Source organism: Hetaerina americana, unplaced genomic scaffold (assembly GCF_022747635.1).
Source record: "Hetaerina americana unplaced genomic scaffold, ioHetAmer1.1.p SCAF_51, whole genome shotgun sequence".
In the NCBI taxonomy this organism is placed as follows: domain Eukaryota; kingdom Metazoa; phylum Arthropoda; class Insecta; order Odonata; family Calopterygidae; genus Hetaerina; species Hetaerina americana.
The window spans coordinates 757,282-776,508 of record NW_027287107.1 but is presented as its reverse complement, the minus strand read 5'-3'; positions in this window follow the sequence as shown (position 1 = coordinate 776,508).

The following is a 19,227-nucleotide window of genomic DNA, read 5'->3' as shown; positions in this document are numbered from 1 at the left end:
AACTGCTTCTATTCGAATTTATCTTGTAATAATCTTTCTTCTATTCCAACGCCGAGCAGCATTTGTCCATTTTGCCAGGTAAAACCGATGTCCGATCTTTTTATGCCTACTTATATATTTTTCCTATTTTTAAGCCTTGGCAAACAACATGTTGGTGTCATATTACCAGTTGAATTATTTTATCACTTTGATTATGTCCCTTTTTCAGATCATCTTTCGCCGTAAAAAAAAGTTCTATTCTCCATTTCTGGACACTCATAATTTTGCATACATGAGTGAAAAAAAAGAGGCGATGATGCACATTAGGTGGTATATTATTTTCACTATTTAAACGATAAATATTACGAATTAAATTTCATCCTCTATGTAGATAATATGGCATGAAATTCTGATAATGGATAGTAGCTAAAAGTTTAATAAAAGAAATAAGATCAACAAAAGGGTTATTTTCTGGAAGTACTAATTATTGGTACATAATATTCATTAGACGGAAATTTACATTTTCACTTGGAATTAGTGTAAAAACTATTATCTAAGAAGTTGTGTGTGATGAAAAATACGATTTCAATCATTGAAGGGATGGAGATGGTGCGGTGGCTATCGTACTACCTTCCCACCCTGAGGACCCGGGTTCAAATCCCGGAGGTGTTGAATATTTTTCAGATGTATCTCGATCCCTACTTGAGGTGCTTTGTGGAGGGAACTTTGAGTGAGTACGCCGTCCTTCGGATGGGACGTTAAGCTGCGGACTCCTTGGCGCCTTTCCTAAAGAGTAGGCTAATGCCGACGCCGGGTTTCTCTCCACCCTTCATCCTCTTCTGTCCATCACCTATGGCGCAAATGACCTCAGCTGTCGGTCGCCTCCCCTAAATACTACTACTACTACTTCAATCATGGGTTAATCATTAAACACGGTTAACAGAAGCATGGTCAAAACATGGTATTTCCACAATCCTAGGTCACGAGTTTGAGAAAAAAAATAGAATTATAGTCGAATTGAAATAAATTGTTGCCGGTCCCAAGAACGGTTCAATAAGTGAATTTTAATTTTAGAATTCCGCTCTCTCACCAGTTTTACTGGTGTCGGATGACTCTGGAACTGCAGCTGAATGGCACAGCGTTGAATCTTTGTTGACGGTATAAAATAAATCACGAATACCTTCCATGATTGCCTCTACGCGCCAGAATCCAAGTCATTGTTAATGGAATCCGGCGAGGGCATTCCTAAATCCTCCGTCAAAAATGAATAACACTCAATGCAAAAAGCAAATAAACGATTTAATTGAAACAAATGCGTCGTGCCGAAGCCATGAGAGAGCAATAAAATGCGGTGAAACGATCTCAAGGGTAAAAGAAGAAAGGAGGAAAGGAGATTAGTGGGAGACCGGGAACGACGGATAACCAATTGGTGGTACGAGGTTTCATCGCTAGTATCTTCCGGGGTGTTATTGTGAAAGGAAACTGAAAATGGATGAGTAATAATGTGGTACAAAGGGCCACTGTGATAAGCAGAATCACCACTTTCAAACAAATCAGTTGACGAGGAAATTAAAGCGTAGAAGCCACAGTTAATCAAATCAAAGATTGCTTTGTTAGGTTAACTTTTCCCAAAGGCTTGCCAAATGATAAACGATTTAAACCAAAGGATCTTGCACACTTTCCCTGATGTGTGAATTTCATACGCTGTTGGGCTTAGTATTAGGCAAAATATACCATCACATATTAAACCGATTATCGGGTTGAAAACTGTGTTTATATATATACATATATAAATAAATAAATACGAGTGTATATATATATATATATATAATATAAATACTACCTTGATCAAAACGTTCCCGGAATAACCACCGTGTGGCGCTCCCATCGTTCCGATTTGAGTTCTGTTTTTTTTGTTAAATTGGTACATCTGTTGTTGATATTCCCTTTAAATCTTAGTGTCATAACTTGACATTTGCAAAAGTTACGTAGCCAAGAGTACATCTATCTCTGTGTGTGTTGGCGATTTTTTACAATTGCAGAAATGGATTTAAATTTGCAACAACGAACTTGTATTAAATTTTGCGTAAAAAACGGATTTAGTGGCGCACGGACGTTGGAAATGTTGGAAAAGTGTTTCGGCAACGATTCTCTTAAAAAACGGTCGTTTACCAGTGGCACGAGCGGTTCAGAAGTGGTCGTGAGTCAATCGAAGATGATGAACGCAGTGGCAGACCATCGACATCGAAAGTCGGTGAAAAAATTGATAAAGTAAAAGAAATGTTGGTCAATAACCGCAAATTAACCATCAGAGAAATAGCGGAGGACTTGAACATTGCCTATGGATCCGCCCAAGACATTGTGGTTAATGATTTGGGTTTCCGTCGTGTAGCAGCAAAGTTGGTGCCAAAAGACCTCAATTTCATGCAAAAAAGAGACCGTGTTGACGTCGCAAAAGACATGATTTGCGAGGCTGAATCCGATCCCACATTCATCAAAAGGATCATTACTGGAGACGAGACGTGGGTTTATGAGTACGACACGCAATCCAGACATCATATAGTATATATACAATTTGGACGGCATGATAAAACACAAAAATATTACAATGCAACAATTTCAGAGTGTAAAAATCATTCGCCTTGACTGGGATCCCAGTCAAGGCGAATGATTTTTACACTCTGAAATTGTTGCATTGAAATGCACATTAGCGGTTGACTCCGTTAAAAGTTACTGTTGCGACATCTCCCGCAGTTTCTTTGGAATTTGACAAAAATATTAATCTAGAACACGTAAAAGGACACTCACATTTCAGAAAGTTTAAGCTATTAGCTTTCTCTGCTGGTTTCTTCAGGTCAGACTGGAAGGTTTAGAGTGGAGGGAATGCGTGGGGTGGTGCAGGGGGAGCGCACCGTGTGCTGGGAAGGGGGGAGGAAAGTGATAAGGCTATAGTGGCGACGCTTGAGCCCAGGAATTCCTTCGATACCTGCTCACTCCATTTGAACCCTTTTCATGCTCATCTATAAGTAAACAAAGCATTGGAATATCGTTTACCGCCACTATAGGTCACGAAGTTTGATGAAAGTTCCAACTCAAAAAGAGATATTTAAAGGAAAACTTTAGTTTCTGAGATTTCATATGCCTCAATTTGTTGCCGTTGGTTGGTTTTATGGCCATTCCATAAGAACTTTGGCACGCGTGCCCCAGTTGCGGTGCCGCAGTGTCCCTCTTGACAAGTAGGAAGACGAATTTAAATCATTTTATTTTCTTCAGAGGCATCATAAACCCCACTTATTTAAAAGTAACGTTTCAGTGGGAACATCCACGAATGACGTGTAACCTTAAGACTTCGCCATAAATAGTGTAAAGAGTTTTACAGTCAAGCGTTAAAAAATCTGTGGATAGAAATTCAAGGAAAATTAACGTTTTTTCTGCGAGAAACAATATATTTATCTTTTTCAAAATTATAAAAATTGTGTTAAAGATTTAATTATCCATGTAATGTGGTACAGTATACTCTTGAGGTTTCAATCCAACTCTTGTTTTTAGCCAAATTGTGTAATGGAAGACACTTGTCTTGTATTTCATTGTTGCATAAACTTAATCGTTTTGAACCTTCATATTTTCACAGTGAAGAACTAGTAACGCATTCAAAATTGCTGAATACGTAAAATGTAAGGTACTTACTTTTTATTGAGATTGGTGAAAGTTGAAACGAAGGAAAACACCGCAAAAAACTCTCTTAAGTTTGGGGTACGTACACTCTTCCAAGTTTTCAAACTCCACTCCCTCAAGAGGTACTTAATAGATAGAAGAAAATTTCTTCACTCAAATTACTAAAATTGAATTGCTTAAGAATCTGTTCACCTCAGCAGTGAGAGGAAATCAATGGAAGTTTACCAGACATGGGAAAATGATCTTCTTTCAATGTTATGAGAAGAGGTAAGTAAAATTCCAAAGAAACTGCGGGAGATGCCGCAACAGTAACTTTTAACGGAGTCATCCGCTAATGTGCATTTTAATGCAACAATTTCAGAGCGTAAAAATCATTCGCCTTGACTGGGACTCGAACCCAGATCCCTCAATATCCGGTCGAGTGCTTTAGCCACTTAAGCTACCGAGGCGTCCTCTTAAACTCTGAAATTTTGGGGCTTTTAAAGGAACTGGATGTTATGACGAAATACCGTACATACAATGTCACATGCAAATTGTTGCATTAAAATGCACATTAGCGGATGACTCCGTTAAAAGTTACTGTTGCGGCATCTCCCGCAGTTTCTTTGGAATTTGTCAAAGGGAAAACACCATACGTGTTTAAAGTTGGCTTTTAACCTCGTGGACAGTGGCGCCTCGCGCACGACTACGAATGCATGTGACATTGTATGTACGGTATTTCGTCATAACATCTAGTTCCTTTAAAAGCCCCAAAATTTCAGAGTTTAAGAGGACGCCTCGGTAGCTTAAGTGGCTAAAGCACTCGACCGGATATTGAGGGATCTGGGTTCGAGTCCCAGTCAAGGCGAATGATTTTTACGCTCTGAAATTGTTGCATTAAAAAGAGGTAAGTAAGTTTATTTTGACAATTTTCTTTTTTGTTCTCTACTTCTGTGTGAACATTATCATCAAATGCCAACCGGGTTAGTGGGTGCATAACACACTCACCTTACGAAACAAAAATCTTGGAGGTCGGTGTAAATAAATTTTTTTTACCGGACGGTTCTCGAACCGTCCCTCGCAGAAAATTTATTTAACCTGGAGTTTAATTTCAAGAAATTCCGAAGAACTGTGCTCCAAATCTAAATAAATCTAAATATATGCAGGAAAAAGTTCCTATTCACAACTCATCAGATATTTTTCTATTCTTCTCAATGCTCATAAGCAAGCGTCTGAAAGTGAAACTCACTTGAAATGTCGTAACTTGCTGTCATTCCATTATATAAAATAAATTGTTCGGATTTTTAATTAACTTTTCATTTTGGTTAACAAAACCTCCATTCGTGAAACTGATCTTGCATAGTGTATTCAAGTTTCCTTCCGTAAAAGTGTAAACAATTAATATTATTGAATATTTATAAAAGTTAGCATGGCTTAGGCTAATGAATCGCATAGAAAAAATTGACACTACATTTTATAAATAAGTACAACTTCATGCAGAAAAGTTAACTGATTAGGGATGAGTAATTGATGGAGTATGTTACACGTTGCATTGATTTATCAAAGAACTAAATATTTCTGCACAACTTGGAACTTTACTCCAGTGGCTTGTATTTTCAGGATCATCTCATCAGCTTTACATAATTTAATTTATATTCCTTTGTAGTGATAGTCTCAACAATGACAGTTTATAACCCTAATTAAGTAAATTATTAACGCAATGTTTTAAAAATGTTAATACAATGTGAGAATGATTTTGGACCACACCGTTTTAAATCCAGGCGGAGAATCTGGGATTCACTGGTCCCTAGAACTTTCTGAGAGACTGGGCGGCAGCTGAGGAAAAAATACAGGCTCCCGATCCTCGATGCGTTTCTTCTATCCTTAAGACTTACTTCGGTTTGAGCTCCATCTTTATATATTTCTACTACCAGCCGTTTTGATTACTTTCGATGATTATGTAATAATGTGTTTTATATTTTTTCTCTAAAGAGATATGAATTTGGTTTGGGCCTTTTAAATTTTACTGTCGGGAAGCACAAGCCGAGTAGAATTGTGCCTGACTTGTTTCTTATTCTCTCGCGTCAAGTGATTTCTTCTACTCGAGTGCGAATTCGATGCAGTTACCCCATGTTTCCATTTTACGCACACTGGTCGAATTCTGAAACCACCCCTGCATCCGACTTCTCCGATTCGCTTCCAAATCCCTCCTCTCCTCGCCCCTCTCCCGCTCCGCCACCCAAACGGAACCACGCACGCTGCCCACGTTTCCGCCCCCCTACCCAACTCACCCCCCTGTCTTCTGACGACAGCTCCGATCACTAGACGTGTTCCTAGAGCGGAATCGGGGGAACCTCCTGGCGCTAACGAGGGAGCCTCAGTTCGAGTGGCACGGTGGCGGTTACAGCGCAGAATGTTCACAGATGTGACATCTTAAGACTGGTGGTTTTATCCCAGGGCAATCGATTACAGTAGCGTGGGAACTTCGATTCAATTTCCTCTTCCACACCTTGCCTTCGATAACCTCTCCACTGGATGAATCTTAAGTTTTCAATTACTATGCACGCGAAATTCAGAGACACTGCCGTTGATATGCAAGCTGTGAAGACAATTGCTAATCGATTATTACGCGAAATTTAATTTCCCAAATTTCATTCCTGAGGCAGAGCAAATTTCCTCGATCAATCTTTTGAGCAGTATGTTCAGAAATAATAATTTTTAAGAAATATTACTTCGTTATGTGATTCGCTGCAATACATTTGCGTCACTTAGTTACTACATCCTATTAATTATTGAATTTATTCATGATATGACTATATCTGAATATGATACAGCCTTCATGTTGTCTAAATCGGACCTTCTGGTTCAACTATCCCATTTGGATTAAAAGCCATTCAATTTAATGCACGTTGTCGCTTGGTTACGAATTTCTCACCTCGGACAATTAACTCAAAATGGATGCAATTCCTATGCATATATAGCCAAGGAAAGAAAAGTCTAAGTTTAGATGATTGGCACTTCAAGGAAAAAATTGAAGTTTAAAACAAAAATATTTACTACCCTACAAAAGTTCAGGTACAGTAAATACGGTTTATCATATCTATTAAGGAAAATCCATGTTATTCAATAGCTTAAGCTTCTAACGCTCGAAAATGCCATGTAGTGAAGTTGTGAGTACCGGCTGCCAATTAATAAAGATAACTGAAATGTTAATTTAAGAATATTAATTCAAGAGTAAGTAATGAACAATAACAGTGCAAAGACCAAGTCAACCCGCAGTGTCTCTTTAGAAGGCAAAATAGATCCCGTAGGGATTTTGATAATACTTCCCCAGAAGTGCGTATACCAATCGTACTTCGTGCAAGTAAAGTAAATTTTCTCCCAATACGACAATATGATGTATCAGTACTCTTATAAAACAATCGAAATCGCTGGGAAATAGAGTCACTCTCAGATCTTCTTCTACCACTCCGCACGATTTGTGGAGACTGGAATAACCGTGCAAACATGAATCAACAGATTTTCATTGTTTGAACATTGAAAACCAGATTCAAAAAATGAGAGAAATTACGAATCTAAAATTAGAACTAAATAAAACAAAAATCTCATTCACCCGGGACGAGTACCTGCCGGGGAAAAGTTAGACACTACGGCGTAACGAGTATCATCCAGCAGGTAAATTTTCTTGTAGCTATCATATACTATAAGATGACACCAATTCCATAAGCTGGGAATTAAATATTGGGACCATTAAGAGGAGACGAATTATAAGCATTGAAATGCGCTATAAAAACTCGATACACTCCCTCCTTCTTGCCCCGATAACAAAAGGTGCCGCTGAACAAACTGAATTTTTCCTCGCCAACTGGACAGCGAACGGGAAACGATGCGAGAGTGCACCGTCGCGCGAGGAAATCCGTCGCTACGTTTTGCCTTTATCATGATTGAGCCAGGGTTTCACTTCCTTTCCCCCCTCCCCCTGCATGATGTTGGTTACTACACTGAGGTGGGGGGCGGGGAACGGGGCTGGGAGTTACGAAGGGGAATCGGGTAGAGAGAATGATGCGAGCGTTGTTGCTACAAGGGCGGCAGGGGAGGTGGCGCAAGACAAGATATCGCGACGGGAGAGAGATATTGCCATAGGGCAGGGGGTGGTGGAGTGTTGAAACACACGCACGTACACACATACACACTCCCCCTCCTCACACCTCTGACATCCCATTGTCTTCCTTTGCTCCCCGCGAAACATCTTTCGATGAGCGCTCCTTTCGCCCGCGTTGTTCGGGGCGAAAAGATGTTTTGATGCTAACCCTCCACCCCACCGTTCCCCCTCCTCCTACTACAAACTCACAAAACCCCCCTTCCACCGCTTTAGCCCCGATTTCTCCCCCGCTACGCCCCCTCGCAACAGTTCTCCTCCCCCATCCCACCTCCACCACCACCCCGTTGCGTTAAAAAGTGGCGAAGAGACGTTGGCCTCGTTTCGTTCTCGTAATCAATCGTCCCATCCCCTCCCCCAAAGCTTCCCCATTCTCCCACCCACCCCCATCTCAATCCTCCTCTTTTCGCTCTCTCTTCACCCCCTCTCTCTTCCCTGACTCGAAAACTACTCATTCCCGCGCACACACACACACATATCATCCCGCTCGTTTCTGACACCATCGCCTCACCCCAACCCACTTCCCACCCCACTCCTCCCCTTCGCTCGTTTTTCCTCCTCGCCGATATTCCTCCGACGGCTCCTTTTGCTAGTTTCGTTCCCCGAAGGGAAGAGGACAAACCTCCCTCCACTAACGAGGGGCGGGGAGGTGGTGGCGGTGATGTGTGTGTGTGTGTGTGTATGTGAGGAAGGTGGACATGTGATCGAGACGGGCTTGGAAGGGGGGGAGAGAGTGTTTAGGGGGGCGAAGTGGTTCGGTTGTGAGTCGCGGTAGAATTTTATTTCGGTCGGAGAAGAGCGCACTATTTGAGCCGATGTCGGGTGGGCCGCGGGTGATCGTCTCCCAGACGCACTCGATCCACGCGGGTCCATCGGCCTGCGCTCTAGCCTTTTTGTAGCGCCAAAGTCACGAATGCACACCAAAAACCACTGCAGAAGCGCATGGCGGAGGCTGTCGTGGCCCGAGCCGTAAAAGTATTGAAGGAAAAAGGCTACTAAGGGGGTGTTAATTTACAATCTGAGCAGTCTTTTTCTCTTACCGTGAAATCCCAGCAATGGGCATGGCAAACCCTTGAAACTTCCCATTAGGAATCTCTCTAATCTTTTCCTTATTATAATACCAATGTGGTAAGGGACTTTGGATATTTTAATGACGGTTGTGAGGATAAATGTCAGCCATAGGGGCCCCTCGGGGCGGAGACCATCACCCTACTTTTACCTTCTCTACACATTTGCACACATGCCATCGACATACACGATACTAATAATCTAAACCCGTGAGGTTGACAATGTTGGAATATTGAGGAGATATGCGTTCAAAAACAGACTGAAAGATTCCAAATTTGATCGGAAAATTCAGGTTGACAACATTAAGGATAATGATATGCCTACGAATTGATGCCAAATATCCCTTTACAGGCCTCCTCAACATTACTTTCATGGATGATGTCCTAACATCCCGTGCCACTCACCCTCGGTCCTCCAGTGGCCTGCGTTTTGTATTGGACATGAAAAATCTTCGGATCAATATTTTTGATCGAGGTATTCGTGTCGTAATTTTCTACCACAGCTAGATAATTAATTTTGGCTTTGGATGAGAAATTAATTCGTAGTTTGTCAAAAGATGTTTTTTGAGGACAAGTCTTCCATTTTTTTCTTATCATTTTTAAATCAATTATGCTTCATTAAACAACTGATATCCCTTACAAAATTTTGGCAAGTTAATTTAACCTTTGAAAAGAATCACTCTTTGACGTGGATTAGTCTTAAACACGAGATTTTTTCTATAATTGAAACGCAGAATCTATTTATTTATTGCTAATCATATCAAAATCTGTATAATTATGATTGTACTCCTGCCATTCCCTTCGAGCCCTTCCCTTTTGAGCTAGGTAAAAAAAATAAAACACCTGATTTTGACTTATTTCTGGAAATTTATTCGTCTTTGCTTATTTCTCTCTTGCATTCATCTCTTACATGGAATTAATTTAATGATTAATTTCAAAAATGATTCTTTGTTCCTCAAGTTTTTAATATGCCTTTCTTCGAAACCCCATGAACACATTCACACCTGCTTTTCTTTCTGTCACCAATTGTTTACCCTCCTATCGTATATCTGTTTGCTTTCCCGACTCTAATTCATTTTCATCACATGATTAAATTAGCGCAGCATATTTCTTTCACACTTGTCCATTACCGGTGAAGCTAATCCACATTATTTTGAATCAAACGTTGTTTGCTCTATCCTTCCTATTTTTCGTAGATACTCCTCAAGTACTCCATATCCATCGCATTTAGCTGAAATTTATGCTTCTTCTGGCATAGATAAGTTTCTTTTTCATATTGAAATGTGGAAACAATTATACTTTTACGCACCATCATTTTTGCTTCTTAGTACAAAAATTCATTTTCTACGCACTTCACATACTACCACCAACCTTTCTGTAGGAATGCATACGTCTTTTTATCTCCTTAACTAATTTTACCATCTCTGGCAAATATTCTGCCGAAGCGTAAAACTGAATCCATTCGTTCATTTCTTTTGCTGTCTAATCTCTCTTCTCACGCAATTACTCGTCTCATTCTTCATATCAAACTACTATCACCTTGGATATTTTCAATTATCTCGGCTCTTAATTTAATTTTATTTGTCACCTCGCTTAAGATAATTAGAGCTGTTGGGTCGTCAGACAGAAATGCTTAAACAATGTCAAATCATAATTATAATAGTTTCGTATTTATGTATTATGCCGTTTTAAAGCCTCAAAAGATCCGGGCGTAATTATATTTAAGAGAAAATGGTTATTTTTTTCGCTTTTATCTTCACTCTCAGGGTAATTTGAATTGTACGATAGTTTTTGCCCTGGAAGTAACAAGAGCAAGAGGTCTTCGTTTTCAAAATGCATTTTATAAAGAAAAAGACAGCCCAAATTTTTCTATAAATTTTATAGTAAATAAATCGTCTTATGAGTTTTGGAAATGTTTAGATTACTACTTCTGCTATGAACGGAAACATATGATGAAACTTATTGAATACGCGGTAGTCTTGGTAATGAGCTTAAGGCACCCAGTTAGTCAAAGTTCGTATTCCATTGGACATTTAGGATACATTCACAGGATAATCATTCTCTTTTCCTTCAAATAAATAATTAAAATGAATATTTGATTCACTATTCACTATATTTCAATAGATTGAAACACAAACCGCCAGCATAAAATTACTAAATGCATTACTAACGATTCAAAATTCATCATTATTTTTAAGAGAGGGTTCTTGATTTATATCTTTCCTCTCAAACACTGCCAAACCGTCTTTACCGGATAATCCAGTCAATTTTCCACGACTCATTTCCCTCTAATAACCAGTGAAGGCACTCAATATTTCAAAGATATTTACAGTGTGGCATTAATATTAATGTTGGTTTACTGTAAGTGGAGAACTCCTGCATTAAAAAAATTGTTTTCTCGGTAATCATTCCAATTCACAGGATCTTCAGGGGCTGGATTGCTTGATAGTCATCTACTCTAAAACAACAGCTTTTCCCTCAATTTATTGCACTAGTCATAAAAATTTATTTTCAGTGGTTGATATTGATTTTCACGGGTCGCTCTCACACCCACTGTTTGCTGGACATTCACGTGCTTGTGTTTCCTGTGCGTTAGGCTATTTTGCACACATGCACGTTATGGGTGTAGGCTAAATACGCGAAAGTTTTTTTTAGCAATTAATTGCATTGGTGCATGTTCGTTGTTTCTCAAGTGACGAATATCACGTTTCTGTTGACTCTTTGATCGACAGCTAATGCAAACATTGATTGCAAACGTAGGACTAACTTTATCCCATCCTGTCACTTGAACCTCAGCTTCAGAGGTTCACAGAGTCATTTAAGATCATACAGACTGAATTGGGCGTATTTACTCATAAAAACTGGATGAAACTATCCTCGGTATCATTATTATTATATAAAGATGTGCGTTATTTTAGGAGATAAGGGAATAATAGTTAGTGCTCACGAATTGCATTCGCTCCAAAATAATCCGCTGATACCTCAAAAACTCGTATTTTATTGGAGCATAAAGTATGCAATTTATTATATATTTAATGAAATTACGTTAAAGCGGATAGTTTAAAACGGACGTTAAAGAGATGCAAATTTCAAATAGATTTTCATAACAATTAATCAATTGTATCCCCTTAAGCCAATTTTCACAGATCGAGGGAGCAATTTAGTCATTTCATCATGCGTATTGACCGAGACTCTTCAATTCGGAAGTATAGTGACCAGCAAGAATCTCTTCTCATTCAGTTTATTCTGAATACTTTCCTTTGATGAAAACAAGAGCTGTTATACAAACATTAAAATTTTCAGCTAAAAATAAATGCAACTCTGTGTATTTGAATACACATTAAAATGGTACATTGACCAGCGAGCTTGGTCACACGGGCGAGATGGCAAAATGCGTAATTGAATGTCGGCTCGTGAAGTTCACAAATTTTACCAGTTTCTAAAAATTTTCGTCTATGAAAGAATTTCCGTCATTGTAAGTCGGTTCTCATTTTAATATCGACTCGATTATCGTGAAGTCGCACTCAGGCCCGTTGTCGGTCAACACAAGTCTCATTACCAGAGGCGGCCGGGCGCTTATGTGCGCAGTGCGAGTGACTCAGCGCTAACACTTAATCATTCGAAGAGAGAGGGGAAATCCACACCACATCCGTCACTCCGAGGGGCGGGTGGAGGAAGAGGGAGGGGAGATCATAATTTTTCAGGAAGAAGAAATTGAAGACGGGAGTGGAAGGAAACAACGGTTTTAATGGAAGCAATTGCTAAAAGACGGCGACACAATCAATCCCAATATGAATGGGCATTAAAATGTGTGTCCACATATCCGAATGCCATTTCCATTTTATGAAAATCTTAAATTGAGATGCTAATTACAGACTAATCAGCGGTAAACATCCGTGTTTAGCATGCAGACTTCCATAGAAATCGAGAGCAACGAGCTGGGACGAATTTTTACAACTCCCCTGTTTAATGCAGCTATTGTAAACATCACTAATTTTACTTTTAACTGATGCCATAACAGTAGGGTAAGCAGGACAATTCTGTTTTATAAGGCAATAAAGCATATAGTGAAAGCAGACCCAAGTTGTGTATGTTGTGTGTTATGTGGTACCCAAATTAGTCAAGAGAGGCAGATGAAGAGTTTGGTTACATATATAAAGAGTCTAGAATACTTCATTGGTGCTGAAACACTAATCTTTTGATAATACGGAAAAATTCGCAGAAAAAACGCTTACTTTTAGGTTTCATGATATCATTTTTTAAGAACAAATTTTTAAGAAATCCAAAATACGACATAATTTTGACAAAACAACCCACATTATTATTATAGGCAAAACCATGCACCATGGAGGAGTTTAACTCAACTTAATTTCAAGAGCAATCTTATATCAGTTTAACATAAAAAATGTTTACCACTTTGTTACAGCAAGACTGGTTCATCGTCAAATTCAGGATTAGTTCACTATAATTTAAATGAGAGTCAGTCATAAATTCATTCTTGCGTATAATTATTTTAAAAGAAGGCTTTGCTCCGTTCAGAAAGGTTTGTCACTTCTACAATGTGCATTCTGAATCCTAGATTTGATCGAAATCGAGTGAGGTTATTTGAATAAAATTGCCCCAGTAAAGCTCTCGTTGCTTCATTTTCATGCCTTACTGTCGCATTTCTTTCGTATTTCAATGCTAGGAAAAAATGATTATGGTAAATAGTCTTAAAAGCCGTATTTTGGATACATTTAATTACTCATGCAATAAAACATGCATGTACAATCACGCCTCATATGAAGGCCGAAAGAATCCCTTCCATGGTATAAAATGGCAACTGAGCCAATATTGCACTTCATCTACTATTATCTACTTGCACGACTAATAAACTCTTTTCGGCGGATAGAGCAAGTCGCCCGAAATCCTCGGTGAATCCTTTACGTGTTTACCTTTCCCCAGCTTAGCCCACGCAGTATGCGTAGCACTGATCTAGTATCTAGTAATCGGAGCGATCCAAAGCAAACTTTTAAATTTACTTTGTTCCCTGGTATCGAGGAAATGAATTTATCTGCAAGAATTAAAGGGCATTATATTTTATTTCACAGGTAAACTACTACCACCTTCAGAAGTAAGCAAACAAAGTGGCTTTTTTTGTTAGATCACTGGTAACGGTAGATAAGGGCACGCAGGACAATTTTTTACACATTCTGGAAGAAAATTATTCGTTTCCCAAGAGAGCAAGTAACGGCAACATAAAAAATGTGATGTCGTGCTCATTGGGTTAATTAAAATTACTTTACCCAGAATTTCACAATCTTTTTCGAGGAAAACAAGCTAAAGTTAAATACTAACTTTTGTAATAACTCGGTATAAGAGATGCTGTTCCGAGAAAAATAACGCGCAAAGTTCAAGTACGGATTCTTGTTTAAATGTTTACACTATCGCCATCCACCCTTCTTCCGCAGCAATTCTTACAAATGCTACACTGGCTGCATTGTAGATGACTTTAGATTACACAACTATGGTGAATAAATCTTGCCTGGCTAGTTGAAAATTTCAGAATTAGTGTCAAATAATTCAAGTTACACTTATCTCTTACAAGTTATTTTCCAGGTGAGGTGAAATTATTGCCACAATATTTTGGATTATGTCGTCGATGTTATATCGGCCTCGGCCATACTCTACCGTCACTCTCCAACCTCAAATTCCACGTTTACCTTAGAACTTATCCGGACATTTTTAAATCCATGGATTGGATGCAGCCACTGCTACACCGCCTGCTGAAGGAATATCTTCAATTCGAAATTAATGAAAATTTATTTGAAACTATTTAATTTAGAATATCTATACCATGTCGGTTGCTAGCTGCTGAAGGGAAGTATATAAAAGAAAAAAATTGGCTTTAGACCTAACTTATCGTATATTTCTTCATAACTTCTGAAGAAAAATGATAAACAAATAATATTTACGTTTATTTTACAATGATGTAAGGTTGTCATTGCTAATTACATGACAAATACCATCCTCTCTCGATCCGAGGTTCACTCCCCGCTCCCAAGTGCCCCCCGCCCCAGTCGAGAAAAATTCGTTTGCAACAAAGGAACAAATTGCAAAATAATTTCTACAAATAAACAAAGTTTATTTTATCTTAGCAAATATATTACCTATTAGATACTAGTGATTTCAGGGATGTATAAACATAAATGTTGAAGCTAAATTGTTTTTAAAAATGTGTCACTTTGTTAAATCTAATAAAAAACAAAGACTATCCACTCAAAAGTTTACAATTTTGGTTTATAATAGTAGATATATGATGGTAAAGTTCACCTCATGCGAAGCCTTGCATCGTGATATTCATGATATAATTTGTTTTGCCATACAAAGCTTTGCGGTGTTAAAATCATGAAATGTTTACCCGGTGTTAATGGAAGGTGCATAGGGAATTCACGCTTAGAAGAAACTAATCAATGTACTTCGGTTGAAGATCAGCGGGAGTGGTCCGAGTAAGAGTAGGAGAGGAGAGGAGAAAAACGAGAGAACTTAAAACTGAATCTACCAATTGGAAACTTTTCCTTTTGGGCGTTATTCTTGAAAATACGAAACCTCCCCTCAACGGTATACGCCATTTGTCATCGTCCAAGGAACATATTGAAAGGTGCTACCCGGGTAAAAGTCTGGACAGCTGTAAATGGAGTCCCGGATCTATCAGCGAACAGGAAACAGCGTTCAGGAATTGGAGAAAATGGGAGAACATTTTGTCGGTCATAACAGCTGGCAAGAGCTAGTGAATTTTAAGAAAAACGAAAGTGCTGCTCGAAATTTGTAAGTAATCCAAAAGAATTGTTATTACTATCGTATGTTTGAATAATTGTTCAGAAACTTGTGAGATGAGATGGCCTTCGCATCGATCTGGTGAGCAACGATAGACAGGCTGTAATCTATAATTCTATATATTCTTAGGTATTATGTTTTTTTATTGCCGTTGTCCAGTGAATTAAGAAATATTCTCAAGGTTCCTGGAGTATTTTCTTACTTATCCTAAAATAATGACACTTGGGAACATATTTTGAATGGCTTTACTAATAGCCGAAGAAGAATCAGGACAAAAATTAAATTTGACGCTATCAAATATATCTCTGATCCTTGGTCACCCATGGTTACCCATTACTTGACATTGCTTCTCATTTATTTAACATCTTAAGCCAACTATACTACCCTGTTTCACAATAAAATATATTCCAAACGCCACACCTGTGAAAAACGTTTGTAAGGATTTAGAGAACGTAAAAATTGCATCCAAAAGGTTAAGTGTGATTAAAATTATTTTAGGTATTTAAGGTTACATTTATACATAACCGTGCACATTCAGTTGTAAGAAAGAAAATCAGCATAGAGCTTTGATAGATGCTGAGAATCAGCTGCACTGAGTTACTACATGATCAAAAATTTAAAAGGACAGTGAAAATAAAAATTTCAGAAATTTCCACTACCTTTTTCACATTTATATTTCCACTGTTATGCCCGTGTTATCATATTTTTGGCGCTAAATGCTACCTTATTATACTTGATTGAGTTAAGCTGGAAGTAAGCACGAAGGTACTACATAGCTGAGGTTTCAAAATTGAATTAGTTTACTCCCTTTAGAACATTACAACTGTTGCAGAAAATTCTCTTCTGGCGATATATTGGTGGTCAAAATCTGGCATTGTGTAATTTTTTGTAACAAATTTTAAAATAAATCTGTTGGCTGAAAGAGATTCCTACAATTATATATAATTATTGAGTGGTAGTTTTATAACCTCTATGCTGAACTCCTAAACATTCAACTCCATATTTTAGTTTTACGTTTGAAAGTTTCCAAGGGAAATTTGGCTCACTCATAGTACAGGCCGTGATTCATTAGCATTAAGTAAAAAATGTTAATTGCTAAAAATTATAATTATAATATAGATATTTAAAAAATATTCTTGCAAACTTCGGAAAAACGTACCTGATACTTTTTTCGCGAAATATCGCAACGATCTCCGACAGCACGGCAGACATCAGCAGAATATGTTAATCATTGCCTATCAAGGATTGCAGAGTAGATGAGGAAATAATAGAGAAATAAATAGTAAGCGTATTTGAGGGGTTCAAGTTCATTTATTAAATTTTCTTGAATAAATATTCAAATCTGTGAGCAAGAATATTAATGTTTGGTAGTACTCACTTCAGGAGGACCTAAAGAAAATTTTAAAATTTATATTACATTAATATTCATATTAAAGTAATTTTTTAACCGTAGGGTTCTGTTCCAAAGTATGAACTGCAGTTTGTGGTTCCCGCTATATTAATAGGTCTGTAGAGCTTCATTAAATCGTACTTTTTTTCTAGTTGTTCTGCCGCAAGTTCATTTGCCTAACTTTATATTTTATATGCCTCTGCTTAATGCCTGATCAGTAGGAACTAAACTTTCCATGTGGATCAAATTTGAATGGGATTTCCGGAGTCATCTGATCAGTAGGAACTAAACTTTCCATGTGGATCAAATTTGAATGGGATTTCCGGAGTCATCGTCCATTGGTTCTTCCACGCAATGCCAGTAAAAATAGGTGGTGAAGTTACGTTCAAATGCTATTAAACAAATATTCCTCTTCACATTTAGCGTAAACCCACGCGTTTAGCGTAAAAATACTACCGTAAAATGTATTTTCGTCTGCACTCTGTGAAACATCCAGCGTGAATTTGTTATCATAAAGTGTGATGAAAACGGTAACTTAAGTGCAAAACATTTTGGTTTACAGGGAAGAAAAATATGCGTTTTTTTGGTTGCTAAATTTTGCACCTCGTGGCCTTGGTACCGTGTAAGGGATCGGACCTTATGTTGAAAGCGTGGAGCTTGTGTTGAAAACCTTGCGCCCTTTCGCTCGACACACATCCATAGGAAATATCCGTATTGGATGACGTTGGCAGGATCGAGTGAGAGGGTTCAACTTACGAGCGAATACACGGGCCGCGCTAGTCTGGGTTTTTGGCTGGAGCTTCCGAAGACCGATCCGTCAAACCAAAACATCCGTGATCGATTCCCGGTTGGAGTAAGCTTTTCCCATTGCAATCGTGTTCCAATTCAGTGTTCAATTTCAAGGGTTAAATGATCCCTCCTCTCCGTCAAAGGTTCCTAATGCCTTCTTTAGAAGCCTTTTTCCTCAAAGGCGAAAAGTGAGCCAAAGGTTCGTCATTGCCCCGTATGGGAATCAATACCTTAGCTCCATCACTATGATCACCAAGAAAAATCTGACGGATGTTTATCATTGCCTCATGTAAGACCCGGTCTTCATAATTGATGCCATTGAGGAATTCATCCCTATAATCACTACTATAATATTACGATTTCGTTGAAAACATAAATAAAATAGAATTTAAAAACTTGCTTGTTCAGCGATTTTGTGAATGGATGTGCAGTGGCGCTTTATCACAAAATTATCATTTTGTGGCCACTATAATTGGCTCCCATTAACTCCCAATTATTTTGTGAGTATCCTGCTTCTGTTTTACCCTATTCTCATCGCCTCTTTTCCTTCAATATCCCATCGTAAGTTTCACTGCTATTTCTCTATCCATCCTATCTTCACACGTATCACTTCACAAACCTACTCTATGGATTAGCATACATGTGTTTTCAAATAGGTATGTAGTTTCAGGTGCTTACATCTGAAGAAACAAAATAAGTATTTTCCCAAAATTATTTTGTTAGATGTACGACGTCTGTCCAAAAAGTAACTTACGTTTTGAAATAAAATATTAACCTAGTGATAAGACAAAGTTTATTATATAATTGTGAAAGCCACATTATTAAATTTTTTTATACATCGTTGAAATTCAAATCGTGGGGCATTTATCAAAGTGATTTTCAATTCCGATTCTGAAGAAATCTGCCGCCTTGCGTTTCAACCACTTGTTTACACCAGTATGCAATTCTGTGCCACTGTCAAAACGCTGCGTTGCAAGCTACCTTCAGCGAGAGATTTGTAATCTTAAATCAGAAATTTCAACAAATTTAATCATTGATTTTCACCGTAAATTCATGTGTCACAAGGCTAGGCCGACCACTGCATTCCTCGTCCTGAATATTGGTGCGGTCATTTTTAAACTAAATGCACCGCTGCCTCATTCCGCCTTTACTCATTGTTCTCTTATCATTGCCACTGGCCGGCCCCGGTGGCGGCGGGGTAACATCCTCGTCTACCAACCCAGGTGGGTTTTTTTACCATCTAGGGCTTGGTTGTACGAGCTCATATGTGATTGTCTTCAATGTAATGTCTGTAATGTACGGGTTATGTGGAAGAAGGAGCTATAGGTCTCAACCTCGCCCAATTAAGGCAATAAATATATAAATTGTTCCGT